Source organism: Crinia signifera, chromosome 9, assembly GCF_055691185.1.
Source record: "Crinia signifera chromosome 9, ASM5569118v1, whole genome shotgun sequence".
Classification (NCBI taxonomy): Eukaryota; Metazoa; Chordata; class Amphibia; order Anura; family Myobatrachidae; genus Crinia; species Crinia signifera.
The window spans coordinates 34458063-34472604 of NC_139225.1; the positions used below are offsets into that span (position 1 = coordinate 34458063).

A 14542-nucleotide genomic window follows, 5' to 3' on the forward strand; every position below is an offset into this window, starting at 1 on the left:
AACAAGAAGGGACCACAGCAATCCTCCTGGCCCCAGACTGGCCCCGCAGAGCCTGGTACACAGACCTTCGGGAGATGTCTCTGCAGCCACCTTGGCGGCTGCCAGCTCGTCCGGACTTGCTAGTACAAGGACCATGCCTTCATCCGAATCTAGACAGACTAGCTTTGACGGCGTGGCTCTTGAAACGGAAGTTTTAAGAGAAAAGGGTTTTTCATTACCGGTCATAAAGACCATGATAGCAGCAAGGAAACCTGCTTCTTCCCGGATCTACTATCGAATCTGGAATGCTTTTTTCACCTGGTGTGCGAAGAAGAACCTTCCGCCTAGGGAGTTTCGACTTTCCAGGATCCTGGCCTTCTTGCAGGCGGGCCTGGATTTGGGCCTAAGGTTGTCCTCCTTAAAGGTCCAAGTTTCCGCACTCTCTATTTTGTTTCAGCGGAAGTTAGCAAAGAGGATGGCTATACAGACCTTTTTGCAAGGCGTCCTTCACATACAGCCTCCCTTTGTACCCCCAATCCAACCTTGGGACCTCACAGTGGTGCTCTCAGCACTGCAAAGACCACCGTTTGAGCCTCTAGAATCCTCAGAGCTCAGATGGCTAACATGGAAAACAGTGTTCCTGCTGGCTATTTCCTCAGCCAGAAGAGTTTCGGACCTGTCAGCCTTGTCCAGTGTCTCTCCGTATCTGGTGTTCCACCCGGACAGAGCAGTCTTAAGAACTAGAAAGGAGTTCCTACCCAAAGTTATTTCCAGTTTTCACATAAACCAGGATATCGTTGTTCCTGCTTTTTCCCAGTTGGAGGACTCCCCAGAGTTACGCTCTTTGGATGTTACAAGAGCTTTAAAGGTTTACGTTACTAGGACTCAGTCAATTCGCAAGACAGAGGCCCTGTTCATGCTCTATGATGCAAACAAGAGAGGCTGGCCTGCAACGAAGCAGACACTGGCTCGATGGTTACGGTTAACTATAAAGCAGGCTTATGTGTCTTCCAATAAGATAAAAAAGGTTTGGAGGACCCGCACCATAAATGTGATATTTAGTGTTTTATATAATTTTTTATATTTTTGGGTGGTAACAATGCTCGCCTGTCAGGACTTTTTTATCAAATATGGTTCCTGGCCTGCTAGGGTGCAGCCCCCTGATTTAACATTGGATCAGTATGAACAAAAAAGAAGAAAAGAAATCAGCTTTGAGTGGGGCGCACTCCTTACCCAAAATGTCTTAATTCAAAGACTTTTTTTTATAAAAACGTACGTATTTTTAGGTGTATATTTTATTAGGGTGTATTAACACGTTGACCTACCCGGTCATCATTTATATTTCTGGTTTTCAATTTTATTAATTGTATTCAACCTTTATATAATATTCCCTTTACAAGGGATAACACATAGCGAAATTATTAAAAACAAGTAAAGATATAGAAAAACAAAGAAATAGAAGTTTAAAAAGTGTCTCTGTGACCTATTCGTAGCTGTATAGAAATTGCTTGTAGTAGCTGTATAATATCTGTGTTCACTGTGATTTGTAATAAAGAGAGTTTCTCACTCGTCTACTGTATTTTGTGTATTAAATGCAACGTGTGATTATAGTTATATAACCACTCCTTACTTGACTTATGATGTCATAAGGTAATTGTCCAATTAATAGAGTTGGTACATTTACATGTGTGGGTATAATATTTACTCACACACGATTTTGGTGAAATTATTCTGTCCCAGAGTATGCATCCAATCTTCACCTCAATGTATCACGGATCACTTCTTTGGAAAGTTCACCGGTTTGCTCACTATTTCAAATTGTGACGGTTGTTTTCAGACAACACGAGAAAAAAGGGGGTGCTTGCCGTTCAGCCCGGTACTCCCTTGTATAGGATGTCTCCGTATCGCTGTGCAGCAATTCTCATATATGTGTTTACCAATATATTGGGGTCACGGTTACTCATGCATGTACAAAAAGATATACCAATGTGATTAAATGACACAAATGTGTTCATGAGAGATATTCCCTGAAGTTCACCACTGTATCTGAGTGCGTGTTATAGCATAGATTTGTTGAAAGATATTTAAACAAGGAGCTTTGTGTGGAGCCTTAGCCTTCAGGCTAGGTGACCACACGATTCTGATCGTGATAATATTGTCACTTCTCCTTGGGTGCGCATATTTCTTGGTCCAATTTGTTGGGTTGGATGTTATAATAGTCAAGCGTGCCCATGCAGGTGCACAAGAGGTTGTAAATGATTTATGGCTAAGTTATATTCTCATTTTGCCATTTAAGATATTGTAGTTACTTGACATAAAGGGGGAAATTTACCAATATGAAAAACCTAGTTTTTCGTATTGGTTGTTTCCCTACGACTGCATACGACTGTTTAAGTCGTATGCAAAGTCGTGTTCCGGAGGGGGATTTACAAAGCAGTCAGATACGACTGCTTTGTAACCCTCCGATGGTGTAATGATTTGTATTAGCGGCCGTATATACGGCCGCTAATACGAATTATTTCTAGCAGTCTGCACGGATCAAGTCAGATCCGTGCAGGCTGCAAGGTGTAAAAAAAATAGAAAAATAAATAAATAAAAAAAAAAAACGGCGTGGGGTCCCCCCCACAGCCATAACCAGCACCAGGCTGAAGGAGCCGGGGCCGGCAATTAAAAATCAGGGAGCCCGACAAATAGGGGTTCCCCGATTTTTAACAACCAGCCCCAGGCTCCAGGTCCGGGGCTGGTTCCCAAAATACGGGGGACAAAATGAGTAGGGGTCCCCCGTATTTTAAGAACCAGCCCCAGGCACAACCAGCCGGCAGGGTAATGTCACAGCCGGGGGACACTTATAATATAAGGTCCCGCGGCCAAAACATTCTCCCTACCGACCAGTCAGCCTGGCCAGGGGCCCTGGGGGAGTGGGGACCCCCCCAATAAAGGGGTCCCCCCCCTCCAGGACTTACCTGACCAGGCTGAAGCCTGGTGCTGTCCTCGATGCCCCTGGGCGGTGGGCATCGAGCTGATAAATGTTGTAAAAAATAGATAAACCATTGTTTTTTACTGTGGCACTACAAGTGCCAGCAAGCCTCCCCAGCAAGCTGGGACTTGGAGAACCACAAGTCCCAGCCTGCTGGGCATTAAAGGGCCCGCTGGCACTTGTAGTTCTACAGTTAAAAAAATAGTGCACAAAACACACTGACACACTTTTAAAATAAAACTTTATTACACACAAAGCCCACACATACTATTACTTACCTATCTTCTCTCCGTAGGTAGCCCTGATGTCCTGTGTCGGCGTCTTCTGGTCCTGTGTCGTCTTCTTCCTCCATGTCGACGTCGCTGTCGGCGATGGTGTCCCCGTCTGGATCCGAAGAAATCCATTTGGGAAGCTGTGGAAGGAAACCATACTCACCTGTCCCAGCGCGACGTAGTCCAGGTAAGGGTCTTTGCAAAAAAATAAACCGAAAACCCCGAAACCAAACCGGACACGACGGAGACGCACGTGTGTTTGTTTACATCGTGCGGCTCCGCCTCCCGAATGCCGCTATTGGCCGCCTTGCGGCCTAGCGGCCAATAGCGGCATTCGGGAGGCGGCTTGCGGCCTAGCGGCCAATAGCGGCATTCGGGAGGCGGAGCCGCACGATGTAAACAAACACACCGTGCGTCTCCGTCGTGTCCGGTTTGGTTTCGGGGTTTTCGGTTTATTTTTTTGCAAAGACCCTTACCTGGACTACGTCGCGCTGGGACAGGTGAGTATGGTTTCCTTCCACAGCTTCCCAAATGGATTTCTTCGGATCCGGACGGGGACACCATCGCCGACAGCGACGTCGACATGGAGGAAGAAGACGACACAGGACCAGAAGACGCCGACACAGGACATCAGGGCTACCTACGGAGAGAAGATAGGTAAGTATTAGTGTGTGTGGGCTTTGTGTGTAATAAAGTTTTATTTTAAAAGTGTGTCAGTGTGTTTTGTGCACTATTTTTTTAACTGTAGAACTACAAGTGCCAGCGGGCCCTTTAATGCCCAGCAGGCTGGGACTTGTGGTTCTCCAAGTCCCAGCTTGCTGGGGAGGCTTGCTGGCACTTGTAGTGCCACAGTAAAAAACAATGGTTTATCTATTTTTTACAACATTTATCAGCTCGATGCCCACCGCCCAGGGGCATCGAGGACAGCACCAGGCTTCAGCCTGGTCAGGTAAGTCCTGGAGGGGGGGGACCCCTTTATTGGGGGGGTCCCCACTCCCCCAGGGCCCCTGGCCAGGCTGACTGGTCGGTAGGGAGAATGTTTTGGCCGCGGGACCTTATATTATAAGTGTCCCCCGGCTGTGACATTACCCTGCCGGCTGGTTGTGCCTGGGGCTGGTTCTTAAAATACGGGGGACCCCTACTCATTTTGTCCCCCGTATTTTGGGAACCAGCCCCGGACCTGGAGCCTGGGGCTGGTTGTTAAAAATCGGGGAACCCCTATTTGTCGGGCTCCCTGATTTTTAATTACCGGCCCCGGCTCCTTCAGCCTGGTGCTGGTTATGGCTGTGGGGGGGACCCCACGCCGTTTTTTTTTTTTATTTATTTATTTTTCTATTTTTTTTACACTGAAGCCTGCACGGATCTGACTGATCCGTGCAGGCTAAAACGCAAATAGAACAGGAAAATGGTGTTCTATTTTCCTGTCGTATTTGCGTGGGTGTTTCACACCACTAAGCAGCCGTATTGTCAGTACGGCTGCTTAGTAAATCAGAAACCACCATTCTTTTGAATGGTGATTTCTGTCGTATTCTATCGATGGTGTAGACATTCGTATTTGTAACTACAAATACGAATGTTCCATCTTTAGGACTACGAATTGTTGTATTTTTGGGATTGTAAATCCCGAAAATACAAATTCGTAAAAAAAAGGTGTATTTCTCCCTACGAATACACCTTTTTTCTACGAATCCATTTTGGTAAATGTCCCCCATAGTGTATTGTCCCTGCGTACACACCGGGAGATCACAAGATTGGACCGCAATTTATTTCGCACAGATCACAGTGGGATTTGTGTGACCGCAACGATGTTTGTATACCATGTATTATGTATGCAGTCACACCGCGTGTTATACCCGCGGTTGTCTGCCACAGTCCGCTGTCTCGATGGCAGTTATTGATATTTCTATCGTCTCATGTCACAGACTGAGTCTCTTTTTCCGCTGGCTTGTATTGCCGCGAAAGTGGCATACACATCGGGAGATCACAAAATTGAATCGCAATTTATTTTGCGCACATCAGGGTGATATTGGTATTCACTTGCTGATTTTTATTATCAGATATAGGCATGAGTTTTAATCAATCCCCTTAAGCACTGTGCAGCAGGTAATTTATATTTTATTACTGCATACACATGTGGCAATCCACAGATTTGAAAGTTGGATCTGTTGAGTTTATATTTTATTGCTGCATACACATGTGGCAATCCACAGATTTAATTATTGGATTGGATCTGTTCATGCAGTGTAGTTATGCTACTACTCATGCATGAGGTGATACATGGATGACAATCGATACAACTCTGTTCATTACAAAAATAAAATAATTAATCTCTAGAGAGAAGTTTATCTTTTTATCTCCAAATAATGTGCTGAGGGCTGCGGCTATTTGAATCACTTAGTAGAAGTGTGTGTAACATAGATCTATTAATCCCATTAGTTTATGCACGTTTGAGACTATAACCAGTACTCATTTATTAGACATATGTACACATATATATTATTACACCATGTACTGTTCACGTTATATTGTGCCTTATATGCAGTCACACCGCGTGTTGTATCAGCGGTTGTCTGCATTACATGTGGTCGCAAATAACGGCTTTCAGTGTCTCTGAAATTTCAAAGCAGAGACTAAGTTTCTGTTCTATTGGCTTGTATTGCCACAATAGTAACTAGTACATTTACTGGGTCAGAATTTTTCGCATGGGATGATATATATCTAGTGTTCAAAGTAGCAATCGCTCCAAGCTGGAGAATAAGTCTCCTAAGCCGGCTTGTATTGCCTCGGCGGTATCAGCTACATATGCTGACAGCCGCTCCACGCCAGAGAGTGAGTCTCTTAAGCTGGCGTGCTATCTGCCCGCAGCATCAGGTACATTAATCTAGATAAATCACAGAATAATTATACACCAAACAGACATACATGTTAACACAGAATTATTGCTACTAGGTCACAGAGTGAATGCCGATGCGCATTTCGCTCAGTAGCTTTTTCGAGGCTGTCACCTAGGTCTTCCAATAAGCCAGTCCCATCTTCTATTAGAGCCCACTCCACGCGTTCGGTAGCGGCCTCTTGGGCGGCTCATCAGGGAGCCTCGGCAGAACAGTTGTGTCGTGCGGCCACTTGGTCCTCTCCGCACACTTTTCTAAAATGTTACCAATTTGACACGTTCGCCAGGGCAGATGCTGCTTTTGGGCAACGCGTCATCAGTGCAGCTCAGGTGCGTCCCCTCCCGTAAAAGGGACAGCTTTGGGACGTCCCACTGTCCCAGTGACCACCATTGGCATGAACGAAAAAAGGGGATTTTGGTCCTACCTGTAAAATCCTTTTTTCTGAATCCATGGTGGACACTGGGCGCCCGCCCTCGCCCACTGATCTACAGTAATGGGGGTCGGCTTACACCTTCCTGAAACTTATTCTTCCTTCGGGTTGCTGGTTTCTTTCCTGTTTCTCTTCCTTTTCCTGCACCTTGCGGGTAAGCTGTTGAACAAACTGAAGCCTGTAGGGGCGTGGAGGAGGAGGAGCCTGGGCTGCACTCGAAGAACTCTATTCTACTTGGTGCCTGTAGCTGAAGCTCCACCCACACCCCACTGTCCCAGTGTCCACCATGGATTCAGAAAAAAGGATTTTACAGGTAGGACCAAAATCCCCTTTTTTCACTTTTTCAATGTTTTCATATTCATTCTCATGTGTCGACATGGACACCAATCAAGTGCCACACTTATGTCAACAATTACATGTGTTGACCTTTCTTGTGGCGATTCGCGGCACCCCCCGCAACCCCCCTCCCGCGATTTGCAGCACACCCCCCGCAATTCGCGGCACCCCCGGTGACTCCCGCGATTCGTGGCCCCACCCCGTGACACCCCCCCTCCTGCGATTCGCGGCACCCCGCGACCCCCCCTCCCGCGATTCGCGCCAACCCCCTGGGCCCCCCTCGCGAGGTTCACGGTGCCCCCCACGACCCCCCCAACCGCGATTCCCCACCCCTGACCCCCCTCCTGTCATTGCGCCAACCACCCTCCCCGGCGACCCCCCCTCCCGCGATTCACGGCACCCCCCCCCCGTGACCCCCCCTCCCGCAATTCACGGCATCCCCACGATTAAATGGCACATGCAAAACACTGAAATGGCTATGGTCGACAATGAAAAAGGTTGACAAGATTTATTTTTCACTTTTTCAATGTTTTCATATTCATTCTCATGTGTCGACATGGACACCAATCAAGTGCCACACTTATGTCAACAATTACATGTGTTGACCTTTCTTGTGGCGATTCGCGGCACCCCCTGCAACCCCCCTCCTGCGATTTGCAGCAGACCCCCCGCAATTCGCGGCACCCCCGGTGACTCCCGTGATTCGTGGCCCCACCCCGTGACACCCCCCTCCTGCGATTCGTGGTACCCCGCGACCCCCCCTCCCGCGATTCGCGCCAACGGCTGGGTATCTCCGTGTCTCACCCTGGTGAGATTCCCAGTCTCGCCTAGGTGTTTTGTAACTCCTGGGGTTTCCTGATTTGCATTGATTTGCAAAGTGTCCCTCCCTGTTGCATTTGTAGCATACTATTGGCCTTCTATCTGTGTCTCTGATGTTCTGATGGTGTGGGGTCTTGTTAGGGGCCTTACTGAGAGCTTGGATGCTAACCATCATAAATTTATTGGTTTGCAGCTCTCTGTGCTTCTTTATGTTCCGGTCGTGGTCCATGGCAGATTCCCGTAGGGCATCTACTGTCATTCCACGCCAATTTGGGAAAGATGTCTGAACTCTAGCTCTCAGATTTTCTCTAATTTCCACTAGCACAGAGACAATCATCTCCCTCAGGTGGGGGTCGTCCTTAGGCTCGGAGACACCAGTGTATTTTGATACCGTTTGCAAGGCCCTGGAGAAATAATCAGCAGCAGATTCACCATCCTTTTGTTTGATGGTGAATATCTTGCTATATTCCACTGCCGCAGGAAAATACACTCCTAATTGTAAGTTGATTAGGCGTATATTTTCCTGGTTGATCTCATCATTTATTTCCCTGTCCCCTCTCAACCCACTATCCTGAATGAATTTCGGGATGTCTATGTGGGTAGGGAGACAGGCCCTCAACATGATTCTCCAATCCTTATTGGTGGGTTCATCAGAGTTTCCCAGATCCCTTACAAATTTCTGGCTCAATGCCAGATCTTTCCTAGGATCAGGGAAATCTGAAATGATGGACCGCAGTTCTAAACGTGTCCATGGGTTTAGCATGGTCATCTTTCTGGTAGGTATCACACCCTCTCTGTCTGCCTTACCATAAGGAACCTCCAGCGTGCGTACAGGGTATGTTTGTACCACGTCCGCATTACTGGGACCTGGTATGGGGTTGTCTGTGTCTGTGCTGTGTAGTGCTATCTTACCTGTGTCCACTGTCAGGAGCCAGGTTTTATGGTTCAATCTGTTTTGTTTCTGTTTGGCTTTTGACTCACTGGTGACCTCCAGTGGTAGGTCTGTTGCCATTACAGCCCTGTGTTCTTTGAGCTATGATTCACAGGCTGTGAGGTATTAGCTCGTTAATCAGGAGCAGCCTGGAGATTCACCAGCTGTTTCAATCACCTGAGGCCTTTATAAGCCATGCTCTCCTGGGGATCTCTGCCAGTGATAGCTTGTTGTTTCTCTGTGCTGGTAGCTGCAGATATACTGCTCTCTGGTCCTAGGTCCTGCTCCTGTTCCATTCAGTCTGGATTCTGTCGGAGTCCTTCTCACTTCAGTCTGGGTCCTGTTTACAGTCTTGTCCTGTGTCGTCTGGGTCCAGTCAAGTGTCCTATCCTGCTGCAGTCTGGATCAAATATCATTGTCCCCTTGCTGTCCTAGTCCAGGGACCTCCAGCCGTGGTGCAGCCATTGTCCAGCTGCCGTCTCACTGCGGTCACTGTGCAGCCGTAGTCCAGCCGTTATCCAGCCGCCCGATTGCCGCGGTCAGTGTCCAGTCTTGGGCCGGTCACGTAAGTGCTCCAGTGGAGCCTGGTTCCATATTCTTTATTCCTACGGGCAAGCGGCCCTTCCTCCTTAGTTATAATCAGTATTATCCTGGTTCTGCTCTCCGTGGTTCGGAGAGGCCCACAACTGTGGGTTTACGTCTGTTTTGGGGTACCGTCACTTTAAGAGTACTATTTTTATGTTGGCGTGTGTTTGGTTTGGTGGCACCCTATTGTTGCTTTGTTCTGGTGTTTGCGACTCGGTCGCGCTGTCCCGTCCTTGGCCTGGTGCCGGTTAGTCAGGGGTTTTTTCAGGTAGGCCCGTTAGTTAGATCTGCCTTTTGAGATACCCCCTGGCGATCGCTCACCCCTTGTCACCACATAACACCTGGCTGCATCGGGGTCGGAGCAGGCTTAACCGGCTCCTTCGAACGCGGCGGCTACAGGCGAAGCCTAGCACTACCGCAGGGGTATTCCATCTGCCCGGGGGACTCAACAGAGTCAGTGTAGGGTTTCGCTGTGGCCGTTCTAACCAGCGGTCCCGGCTACGGGCTCACGCCTGATCTCCAGCTCCCTGCCTCCTGCATCCTCACGTACTGTCTCCGGATTTCCACGGTGGGTAACCCCCAAGTCCGTAACATTATCACTGGCCATACCGATATATGCATGTGTTCACAGTAGTCATAGGTATACATGCATATATAAAATTTTGTTTCAAGGTGATTTGGGTGTTTTTGATTGGTTGCAGGACTTATAGATTAGTCCATATTAAGATTTTTTTTTCTTCCCGCATTTTGCCCGTTACAGGGTTTTGCTTTATTTAGCTTGCCCAGTTGGTCTTGTCTGTTTGTTTCATTGCTGTACTTATCATGCAGGCCTTGCAAGCTTCCTTGATGGCCTTAAATACGGCCTTTACAGAATTAAAACCTGAGCGGGTTAAGGGTCTGCAGCAGTCATTTCTGCAATTGCAAGATCTGTTAACCCAAATTTTCCTGGATCTGTCTGAGGTTTTTGGGGCTCAACCAGCTCCTAGGGAGACCCTGGCTAAGGGGGTAGTCAGTCAAACTTCAGATCAGGAGATTCAGAAGGGACATAGAAGTTTTTTAAGGCCAAGGCTCACACCAGAAGAGCGGCGACGGCGTAAAAACTTTAACCTATGTCTGTATTGTGGGGAATCAGGCCACTTTCTCCAGTATTGCGAATTACGCAGACCTGGTGGTGGTACCGGGAAGGATTTTCCCCAATCCAAGTGGTATCAGGAGGTTACATCTATACCTGTCTCCTCTAAGCAGGAGGAACCTGACCACACCCCCCACATACGTAGCGCTCCGACTTACAACTGGGGTCCTAGGACTAGAGCGCCCCATGTTGTGGTACGGAATCAGACAGGAATGTGGAATTCATCCACAAAGATTCCAGACAGAAAGACGTTGGATGCTAGTCTTCCAGTCAGGGAGCTCAACGTTCTTTCAATGTTGGAGTTGCTAAGTCCTGTAGAGGAGTCTCAGGTTTTTTCCTCAAAAGGGGCTTCAAGTGGCATAATCCCAGAGGGGGTCCTTGAAACAGTCGCCCCTAAGAGGGTCTTGGGGAACTTAACCCCACATGGAGTTATGGAGGTCATTGCTCCTGATGAGGCCTTGGGAGGCATAACTCCGAAAAAAGAATCCCTGACATCAGTCTCAGCCGGGATTTCTAGTGACATCTTCCACGATCTTGGGGTTCTCGGTGTTGCCTCTGAGGTTGTGGATCCAGGAGTCCCGGTCTCCTTAGGCGAGTCCGATGCCGGGGGCTCATCTAGTGGCAAGGGCGCTTGGGGCTCATTGAACGTTTGTGGTGCTCGAGGTCAGTCGAGCCAATTTGATGCCCAAGGCCCGCCGGGCGTGTCTGATGATACTCCTAACACTCCATACTTCGATGGAGATTTGGCCCAGCTCCGACCAATTGCTCAGCAATTCCTCGCTAAAATGGACTTCTCACATAATATGAAGATAACTCCTTCTTCTGCTGTCCGTTATCTCTTATCATGCTTTAGAGGAAGAGCTTTGGAGTGGGTTAAACCTCTCATAGAGGCTGACGATCCCATCCTAAGGGATCTTCCGGGTTTCCTAAAAACCGTGCGGAAAGTGTTCAGCCCAAAGGCCGTAGCCCCGAGTGGGGGCACAAAGGCCGTAGCCCCGAGTGGGGGCCCAAAGGCCGTAGCCCCGAGTGGGGGCTCAAAGGCCGTAGCCCCGAGTGGGGGCTCAAAGGCCGTAGCCCCGAGTGGGGGCCCAAAGGCCGTAGCCCCGAGTGGGGGCCCAAAGGCCGTAGCCCCGAGTGGGGGCCCAAAGGCCGTAGCCCCGAGTGGGGGCCCAAAGGCCGTAGCCCCGAGTGGGGGCCCAAAGGCCGTAGCCCCGAGTGGGGGCCCAAAGGCCGTAGCCCCGAGTGGGGGCCCAAAGGCCGTAGCCCCGAGTGGGGGCCCAAAGGCCGTAGCCCCGAGTGGGGGCCCAAAGGCCGTAGCCCCGAGTGGGGGCCCAAAGGCCGTAGCCCCGAGTGGGGGCCCAAAAGTCTGTTTCGCCCCGGAAGGTGGGCAAGTCTGTTTCGCCCCAGAAGGTGGGCAAGTCTGTTTCGCCCCAGAAGGTGGGCAAGTCTGTTTCGCCCCGGAAGGTGGGCAAGTCTGTTTCGCCCCAGAAGGTGGGCAAGTCTGTTTCGCCCCAGAAGGTGGGCAAGTCTGTTTCGCCCCAGAAGGTGGGCAAGTCTGTTTCGCCCCAGAAGGGGGGCAAGTCTGTTTCGCCCCAGAAGGGGGGCAAGTCTGTTTCGCCCCAGAAGGGGGGCAAGTCTGTTTCGCCCCAGAAGGGGGGCAAGTCTGTTTCGCCCCAGAAGGGGGGCAAGTCAGTCCGGTCCCTGAGGGGGACTCTGCCAGTCCGGTCCCTGAGGGGGACTCTGCCAGTCCGGTCCCTGAGGGGGACTCTGCCAGTCCGGTCCCTGAGGGGGACTCTGCCAGTCCGGTCCCTGAGGGGGACTCTGCCAGTCCGGTCCCTGAGGGGGACTCTGCCAGTCCGGTCCCTGAGGGGGACTCTGCCAGTCCGGTCCCTGAGGGGGACTCTGCCAGTCCGGTCCCGGAAGGGGACTCTGTCAGTCCGGGCCCTGAGGGGGGCTCAGTCCATCTAGCCTCAAGTGGTATCATAGAAGCTGTGTCCCTGGAAGGGGTGGCCATATCCTTGTCTGAGGTCCCAGAGACCACAGCCTCAGCGAGGCTCTTGAGGGCCGCAAACCCAGTGAGCATTTCTGTCTTGCCAGCTTCTCGGGAGGCTTCAGAAATCTTAGACCCAAAGGTTGTTGTTCCCATAGAGAATTCCAGTTCTGAGGTCCCAGAGGTGGATGTCCCTACGTCCATCATTTTTGATGGAGATCTTGCCCATTTTATTGCCCTGGTTAAACACTATACTTCCCTTTTTGAATCAGGACCAGCTTCAGGGGTCACTTGGACTAATATTATATACCTCCTCATTTCTGCCTTTAGGGGTAGACCTCAGACATGGGCTTACAAGCTGATCAGGTGTTGTGACCCTTGCCTTCAGGATCTCTCCTCTTTTTGTGATGCTGTTATTAAGAAGTTCAGTCCCAAAAAGAAGGATGGGGTTCCACCAGCTCCTGGAAATGTGGTGCCCAGCATAAGCCAGGGGCTTAAGGACCTGGCTTCTGGAGACTCACAGTCTCTGTTTGTTCATTCTTCTGCCTCATCGCTTGGTCCGGAATCCAGGAGTTTAGCTATTGGTTTTGTCTCACTGACTCCTGACAAAAAATTTTTGGACACATCTGGTACCTGTAATTCTGGGTCTAGGGAATCCAATAAGAGTTCTGCCTATGGCCAATTAAGACATTCTTACCTTTCTGAGATTCCATCTGTTAAAAAGACTCTCATGATCTCCTCAGATCGAGACTTCAACTCTGTTTCTGATTTGGTAACCCATAGCTGTGATTTGATAGAAGGTACCATCAGATCTGATAATGTGTGGGGCCTTAAACTGCTGATTCCATCAAAATCTAGGAAAAAGAAAAAGAAGAAGCATTAATCTTTTTCCGCATTCCTGGATCATCTTGTTTGTCTTTTTGGTTGTGCCCTGTGGTCACCCTCTAGGGGGGGCACTGAGACAAGCCGTGGTTTTAGCTTGTGTTCACCTTTCTGTTGCCTTTGCCCCGTTTTCCAGGGTCCAGATGCTCATTATTTTTTGGAGGTCTGGATTTTGGGGTCTGTTGACCCCTCCTCAAGGGGGGGGTACTGTCAGGAGCCAGGTTTTATGGTTCAATCTGTTTTGTTTCTGTTTGGCTTTTGACTCACTGGTGACCTCCAGTGGTAGGTCTGTTGCCATTACAGCCCTGTGTTCTTTGAGCTATGATTCACAGGCTGTGAGGTATTAGCTCGTTAATCAGGAGCAGCCTGGAGATTCACCAGCTGTTTCAATCACCTGAGGCCTTTATAAGCCATGCTCTCCTGGGGATCTCTGCCAGTGATAGCTTGTTGTTTCTCTGTGCTGGTAGCTGCAGATATACTGCTCTCTGGTCCTAGGTCCTGCTCCTGTTCCATTCAGTCTGGATTCTGTCGGAGTCCTTCTCACTTCAGTCTGGGTCCTGTTTACAGTCTTGTCCTGTGTCGTCTGGGTCCAGTCAAGTGTCCTATCCTGCTGCAGTCTGGATCAAATATCATTGTCCCCTTGCTGTCCTAGTCCAGGGACCTCCAGCCGTGGTGCAGCCATTGTCCAGCTGCCGTCTCACTGCGGTCACTGTGCAGCCGTAGTCCAGCCGTTATCCAGCCGCCCGATTGCCGCGGTCAGTGTCCAGTCTTGGGCCGGTCACGTAAGTGCTCCAGTGGAGCCTGGTTCCATATTCTTTATTCCTACGGGCAAGCGGCCCTTCCTCCTTAGTTATAATCAGTATTATCCTGGTTCTGCTCTCCGTGGTTCGGAGAGGCCCACAACTGTGGGTTTACGTCTGTTTTGGGGTACCGTCACTTTAAGAGTACTATTTTTATGTTGGCGTGTGTTTGGTTTGGTGGCACCCTATTGTTGCTTTGTTCTGGTGTTTGCGACTCGGTCGCGCTGTCCCGTCCTTGGCCTGGTGCCGGTTAGTCAGGGGTTTTTTCAGGTAGGCCCGTTAGTTAGATCTGCCTTTTGAGATACCCCCTGGCGATCGCTCACCCCTTGTCACCACATAACACCTGGCTGCATCGGGGTCGGAGCAGGCTTAACCGGCTCCTTCGAACGCGGCGGCTACAGGCGAAGCCTAGCACTACCGCAGGGGTATTCCATCTGCCCGGGGGACTCAACAGAGTCAGTGTAGGGTTTCGCTGTGGCCGTTCTAACCAGCGGTCCCGGCTACGGGCTCACGCCTGA

General features: G+C 49.8%; 1 pseudogene; it reads left to right on the forward strand.

Annotated features, from left to right (window-relative positions):
• Positions 1 to 232: 232 nt before the first annotated feature.
• Positions 233 to 14542, forward strand: part of LOC146036834 (uncharacterized) — a 35335-nt pseudogene continuing 21025 nt past the window's right edge.